Genomic DNA, 7,668 nt, shown 5'->3' on the forward strand with positions numbered 1-7,668 from the left:
GATAAGCGTATGGAATGGCTTCAAAATAATTTGTACTCTTTGAAGTCCTCCTTCTCATTTTTAAATACATTTTTACCCTTTCATGCTTTTATTTAGTTGTATAGCACCTGGATTGTCATACGCTGCCATTCTCTGAGGGAAGATAAATAGAAAAATGTATTGTTCCATCAAAATGTGTCTTCTGCATCTGAAAGCAGACAACTCAAGCAAAAGGCTTGTAGGGAAGAGTCTTGGATTGCATGGCTATGAGCCATTTTTCATTTTATTCATTTTTGTTCCCATAATAAAGACACAATTCAAAATAAAGGTCAGTTTTAACAATTTTTTAAGCACTAACTTTGCATATCTCCATTGTAAACAACGTTGACTATGTTTCTGACAAGTGTGGTGCACAACCTACAGAAAACAAGAATACATTCCTAGTAGTAATGGGCGAAACTGACCTGTTTTGCGAAAATTTTCAGAAATGCATTGCAGTCTACGGAGGACAAATTGTGAGACAAATTTTTTTTATTATTTTTACTCCAAGACAATGAAGGTTCTTCAGAATACCTGATTTATTTATTAGACAAACCATTGGAATCTTGGGAAGCTTGTAACAACGTCACACTAGTATGACACAGAGAGCTTCAAATGTCATGCCTATTTGAGCATTAACCAACTGTAAGGAAAAGTGCATGGAATTGCCATACATCAGAGGTGCCCAGAATGTCAATTGCAGTCTACCAGTAGATCCCGGGTTTATTCCTGGTAGACCAGGACCAGCCAGGAGTTAAAACAGGGCTTCCTGGTTGTGATGTCAAAAGTCTCGCGAGATGAGACTTCAGATGCAAAGAAGTTCTTGCTGCACAAAAGTCACAATGCTGCAGTCCAGCAGCTGCCATTTTGATTTCTCCTGCGCCAAGAGAGCAACAGCAGCTGCCGGTGAGAGGACAGATTATGTTAAGACTTCCAGGGAGAGCTATATGTCTCACTTGCCATGAATCTATCTGGTGAATATATAAAAAACTGAAGCATCTACAAGTCACTGATACAAAAAAATAGTCGTTTTTGGAAAAGTTAATCAGAACTTTGTTTTGGGGGCAATCTAGCTTATGGTTCATTATTATGTTCAATGGGCAAAAAAACAATATTGGGCACAATATCTAATAACATTGTAAAGAGCAATTTAGGTTGCAGATGGGCAGGCACTAATATTTCCCATGACCCCTGCGTTCAGTGCTAGTCTTGCCCTAAGAGGGTACCAAACTCTGTGCCAAAATGGAGACTATACTCCAGGAAACAAACTGTGCTAATCAGGAATAAATATTGGCTTGAATGTGACAGTGGTAACAGGTGTTGTCCCATAAAGGTGCAACTGCAGCAACATCCATAGTGCACCATTACATCTTAACTCATGGCTTTATAATGGTTGCATAAAGGGCTGCCATCAGGGGGGCACAGGGGGTACAAGTGTAACTGGCCCGGGCTGAAGACGCGCTGCCCTTCCGAAGTCTGAACTGTCAAAAAGCCAAAGTCCCGAAGTGGCAAAAAGACCAGAAGTCACGAAAACAGCCGAAAATGAAGTCCTGAAGCAACAAAAAGAGCCGAAGTCACGAAAACTGACAAAATTAAAGTCCTGAAGCGCCAAAAAAACCCAAAGTCACCAAAGGAGGCAAAGTTGATGTCCTGAGGCCGCGAGTTCAATTATACTGAACACCGATGTGTGTTTTTTATTTTTTTTTAATCCCCTGGCCACCAATGTTTTATTTTAATACTCTATAGGTCCCTGCCACCAATGTTTTTTTTTAATATTCTCTGGGGCCCCAATTTTTTTTTTAATTTATAAGGGGGCCCTGGCTCCAAGGTTTTTTTTTAAAAAAAAAGTCAAAATAAATATTTGCCATCCTGCTATAAGTTCTTAAAGTAGATCTCATGATGGCATCAGGTGACAAGAGTAGATCGCGAGGTGACAAAGTCTGGGCACCCCTGCTCTAAACTCTATAATAAGCAAGTCAAAGAAATAATTTTAAATAATAAATTCATGTGATTATGAGTCAGTAAACTCATTTTGCATTCAGTGGCGCAGCCCAGGGGGCCCAGGAAATTTTGCCGTATGGGGCCCTGCGATTTCTGATGGCGGTCCTGCATGCCTGAATATAAAGAGCAAACAAACTAAAGAATGTTCAAACTTTTATACATGATATCATGCAATATACAAACTATACAGAATGCCCTGTGGCCTGCAAATCTTTTTTTTTTTAATTAATTCTAATTTCAGAAGCCTGAACCCAATAACCTACTTAAGAGGCAAAGGTCTCCTGATGTAGTTGGGTGAGAAGCCTGTCACACTAATTCTGCTGGTTTAAAAGCCAGACATATTAATGTCATATGCTTTCTGTCTCCATATGCGTTCTCATCTAGTGGTATAACTTGCCGTGATCGTATAGTGGTTAGTACTCTGTGTTGTGGCCGCAGCAACCCCGGTTCGAATCTGGGTCACGGCATCTTTTTCTAAATACATCTTATACTGATCAACTATAGAAAACTATAACATCCATTTATTAAAGTTTGAGACACAGTGATTATGACTTGAACCAGAAAAAAAAGTCAGAGCAGGGTATCCGGGAACCCATTATCCAGAAAGCTCTGTATTATGGGAAGGCCATCTCCCATAGACTCCATTAAATGGGGGTCACTGACCCCGTCTAAAAAACAAATTCTCTACAAAGCTACAAATGTATTGTTATTACTACTTTTTATTACTCATCTTTCTAGTCAGGCCTCTCCTATTCATATTCCAGTCTCTTGTTCAAATCAATGCATTGGTTGCTAGGTTAATTTGGACCTTAGCAACCCAATTGCTGAAATTGCAAGCTGAAGAGCTGCTGAATAAAAAGATAAAATTAAATAACTCAAAAACTACAAATATTAAAAAAAACAACAACAACTTCTAAAAGGACCAGTAACATCAAAAAATGTTTTAAAAAAAAAACTTGTTCATTTACATAGAAATAAAAACACCAAGACAAATTAAACTCTAAAATAGCAAAGCCTTTATTAAAAAAGAACTTACCAAAACTCCACTTCCGTTTCTCTTCAGAAAAGGTGACAGGGCGACCATCCATCCTGCAGCGCTTGATTTCTCCTCCCTGACTATTCTACTAACAGCATGTCCTCTGCCCCCATGTCCTTCTCCAGCTCTTTTTCATCCTGGCGGGGGCAGAGGGCAGTGGGTGGGCTGGAAAGAGAAGGTGGCACCAGGGTGGTGGTGCTGGTGGTAGTTCTGCAGCTGTAGCCCATAGTTATAGCCATACGTCCATATCGAAATGCTGCTGGGGTCCCTCAGGATTTCGCTACTTGTTTGCCTTTTGAACCCTGGCCCTGTAGAGCAAACAGGGGGCTATTAAAATAATAAGCACAAAATACAAAAGAAATAAGTACAATATACAGTGACAATAAAGTTTAAGAGCTTACTGCCAAAGAGGCAAGAAGATGTAGGTTTATGTCTCCATAGAGCTTGCAACCTAAATGGAAGGGCAATTTACAGACACAAAAAATGGGATATTACGCACTAAAAATAAAAAGCTGTTGCATTGGCCGGGAATCGAACCCGGGCCTCCCGCGTGGCAGGCGAGAATTCTACCACTGAACCACCAATGCTTACATGTAATTGCTTTCTAAACCTGACTGTTTTGCCAATTCATCTGTCTCTTTCTGGTGTTAATATTTCTTTAAAGGGCAATTCACTTTCATTAGCAAAACTGTAATAACACATAAAAACCACAGAAATGTGTTCAGACTCACAATATGACAAATTTTGTAAAATTGAAATGGTAATTAGGGGGTGTGGCCACAATAATAGGCGTACACAAACAAATTTGCCATGCTACTTGAAGCTAATCTTTTTGTTCTTCTTTCTATTTCCAAACTGTATATTGTTTTTAAACCAAAGTTTAATCTCAGGGTTGTGGGTTCGAGCCCCACGTCGGGCGTGTAATTATCAACCCACTTAGATAACAACCTTCCTTTTCTTCTTTGAGTCTTGTAAACCTTTACCTTCACAATATTTTATTCTTACTAGTGCTGATTTTCGGGAATTTTTAATTCATTTCAATCATATTAAATGTATAACATTTTAAAATACCTCTTCTTTTCTGTCATTCTTCCCAAGGTTTTCTATATTTGTTAAAAAGTCTAAACAAATACACCTTTATTACTAGCAATTTGGACACTAGAGCAGGAGTGACCATACTTTACTAATGTGAGGTCTTTTAGGGCTGAACTCCACGGGGCGATGCGCTGAGAGGAAGCGCATGCGACAAGATGGATGCACTGAATATAATGTAAGTAATAGAAATATCTGACCCACAAACTGCATGCATCTGATACAACACGACTGTCGGATGCGAACGCCGTACATTGCATCTTCATCCGACAGTCGTGTAGTGTGAGATACATGCAGTTTGTAGCTGAGATATTTCTATTACTTACATTATATTCGGCACATCAGTCTTGTTGCATGCGCTTCATCTCAGTGCGTCGGATCTAAAGACGTCGCACAGTGGAGTTCCATGGAAAATATTACTTAAATATTATATTGATTAATGAAAAGATTTATATTTCTATGTTTAACAAACAACTATTTCTTAAGTAACCGTAACCAACAGTGCTTTCTGCCTAGAAGGTGACAAAATGAAACATCTTCTATTTTGGAAACCTATCAAATCTATACCTATTAAAAAAACAATAAATTTTTTCAGTGCTAATGTAAAGAAATAAAAATAGTATGAAATTAGATATTCAAATATTCTACTTTATCATGAAGAGCAGATTTCTGAATAAACATGCATGAAGTTTCTGTAGTGTAGTGGTTATCACGTTCGCCTAACACGCGAAAGGTCCCCGGTTCGAGACCGGGCAGAAACAATTTATTTTGTTGTTGGCATTGAGGTACACATTGTTATCCTTGAAAAACGGCCTACCACTTCTAGCATGAAACTTTATGTTTTTGTTTGATCTGGATACAAATAGAGACTTGAATGTTCAAAAAAGTAAAAATGCAACTGTCAAGATTTTAAGACTTCTGTGTTAACCATACTCATTATTTTTGGTTTATAAGTGTTACACGGGTCAACTGCTTGGAAGGCAGCTATGCTCACCACTATACCACCAACGCCATAAGCATATGCAATGGCTAAAAATTATTTGTACTGTTTGAAGTCCTCCCTCCCATTTTTAAATACCCTTTTATCCTTTGATGCTTCCATTTAGTTGTATAGCACCTGGATTGTCATACGCTGCCGTTTTCTGAGGGATGCAATATAGAAAAATGTATTGTTCCATCAAAATGTGTCTTCTGCATCTGAAAGCAGACAACTCAAGCAAAAGGCTTGTAGGGAAGAGTCTTGGATTGCATGGCTATGAGCCATTCTTCATTTTATTCATTTCTGTTCCCATAATAAAGACACAATTCAAAATAAAAGTCAGTTTTAACAATTTTTTAAGCACTAACTTTGCATATCTCCATTGTAAACAATGTTGACTATGTTTCTGACAAGTGTGGTGCACAACCTACAGAAAACAAGAATACATTCCTAGTAGTAATGGGCGAAACTGACTTGTTTCGTGAAAATTTGCATAAATGCATTGCAGTCTATGGAGGACAAATTGTGAGAAATTTTTTTATTATTTTACAAGACTCCAAGACAATGAAGGTTCTTCAGAATACCTGATTTATTTATTAGACAAACCAATGGAATCTTGGGAAGCTTGTAACAATGTCACACTAGTACAACACAGAGAGCTTCAAATGTCATGCCTATTTGAGCATTAACCAACTGTAAGGAAAAGTGCATGGAATTGCCATACATCAGAGGTGCCCAAAAGCTTCTTCCCTGACCGGGAATCGAACCCGGGCCGCGGCGGTGAGAGCGCCGAATCCTAACCACTAGACCACCAGGGAGAGATATGATTCTTTGTTACATTAGCTTTTAAAATAAATGCATAACATATTTTTTGCACTGCTATATAATTTATTTTTTTGTAGTGCAAAGACTTACAGAATCCACTTTGCCTCAAGTGCTGCCTAAAAATGGCAGCGCTCTTTTAAGAGGGGCACGTAGGTTTGGATGATTTCTTGAACAAGCATAATAATTATAGGCTATTCTGATACTAAAACCTACAATTAGTATATATATTGGCAGGGCCGCCATTAGAAATCACGGGGCCCCATACAACAACATTTTCAGGGCCCCCTGGGCCCTGCCAACCCGGGTGTCCAAGCCCCGTCCACTCCACATCACAGTTAAAAGACCACACAGACATCAGCGCTAAAACAGTAACCCCACACACAAGTTATAAAAAGCTATTGATGGTCAGGGCCTCTTATAAGTAAAAAAACCATTGGCGCCAGGGCCCCCCCCAAAAAAATATTTTTTTTAAAAAACATTGGCACCAGATTTTTCATTCCACAACATTTTATGGAAACATGAGGCACAGAATATTTCAAAATGAGAAAGGCAAAATCCAGAAACTCCAAAAATAAGAAAATGGTGTAGGACAGAGTAAAGGTGGTCTTAGACAATGCAATTACAATCTTTCCTGGAAAAGATATTGCTTGTTTCAATACACGCATGTAGAGCTCATATACAGGTACAAACAATAGAAATATACCTGTATCTGACTATTCAGCACTATCAGTGGCCGATGTTCGGGTGCCTTCAAAATCTTCTGGCCTTCCCGAACGACGAGCCAGCCGATATCCACATATTTTGTCAACATCAGTCGGATCATCTACCACCATACATGCACCAAATAATGTATGAACATTTGTTTTGTACAATATTATTGGTGCATCTATGGCCACCTTTACTAACACAGAGAATCAAATCCCAAACCCCTAGAAGAAAGATTTGCAGAAAGTGCCCAGATCTTATAGACACAACTCAATATTGATATAAGCAGTGATTTCCTCTTATATCTTCAAAGTGTAGAAGGATGCATTTAAAAATCATTGGATGATATAAAAATGTGAATTTCGAGTAAAGTGGGTGATTAGAATAATGGATTTGAAATACTAAAATACTAAGAAGAGTTTGACATGTTTTTATAACCAGGGAACATGGCCTCCAGATAAGTCGAAACAACCACATTCAAGCTGATAAATCTGTGATTTGGTTTTACTGCCTTATTTTTACAGGGCTGAAGTTTCATAAGTACTTGAGACTTACAAGAAACTCTTCCTCTATTACAAAAATCACAAAACAAGCACCCCAGGTGGGACTCAAACCCCCATTCCCTGGCTTAGGAGGCCAGTGCCTTAAACCCGTCTTTATTTAACTTAGAGCAGATAGGAAACACTTGAAATGCAAAGATATCATTATGGTTTTAGAGGCCAAACATTTGCATGCATTTATACATACAACCGGATGAATTAAAAAGTAAAAAAAAAAAAAAAGTTTATCTTCAGTTTAACATGCCCTTTGTTTTGCAGCTTTAAACCTCAATTCCACAACTGGATATTAATATATTTCAGACAGTAGACGATTGTATGAAGCCATCAGTTTTAAGGGGACAGATATCTCATTTAATGGAAACATGAGGCACAGAAAATATCAAAAAGAAAAAGCAAGATCCTCTAAAGATGAAAAAAATGGAGTAGGACGGAGTTACGAACACATAGAAGCA

The 7,668-nt window shown here is 38.3% G+C and overlaps 3 non-coding genes across 3 annotated transcripts; 1 reads left to right on the forward strand and 2 right to left on the reverse strand.

Moving 5' to 3' along the window:
• Positions 1-3,571: 3,571 nt before the first annotated feature.
• On the reverse strand, positions 3,572-3,642 carry trnag-gcc. Its single transcript has one exon. It is a non-coding gene; the product is annotated as a tRNA-Gly (tRNA).
• Positions 3,643-4,835: 1,193 nt separating this feature from the next.
• On the forward strand, positions 4,836-4,908 carry trnav-aac. Its single transcript has one exon. It is a non-coding gene; the product is annotated as a tRNA-Val (tRNA).
• Positions 4,909-5,872: 964 nt separating this feature from the next.
• trnae-cuc lies at positions 5,873-5,944 on the reverse strand. The gene has a single exon. It is a non-coding gene; the product is annotated as a tRNA-Glu (tRNA).
• Positions 5,945-7,668: the final 1,724 nt, after the last annotated feature.

This window comes from Xenopus laevis, chromosome 3L (genome assembly GCF_017654675.1).
Source record: "Xenopus laevis strain J_2021 chromosome 3L, Xenopus_laevis_v10.1, whole genome shotgun sequence".
In the NCBI taxonomy this organism is placed as follows: domain Eukaryota; kingdom Metazoa; phylum Chordata; class Amphibia; order Anura; family Pipidae; genus Xenopus; species Xenopus laevis.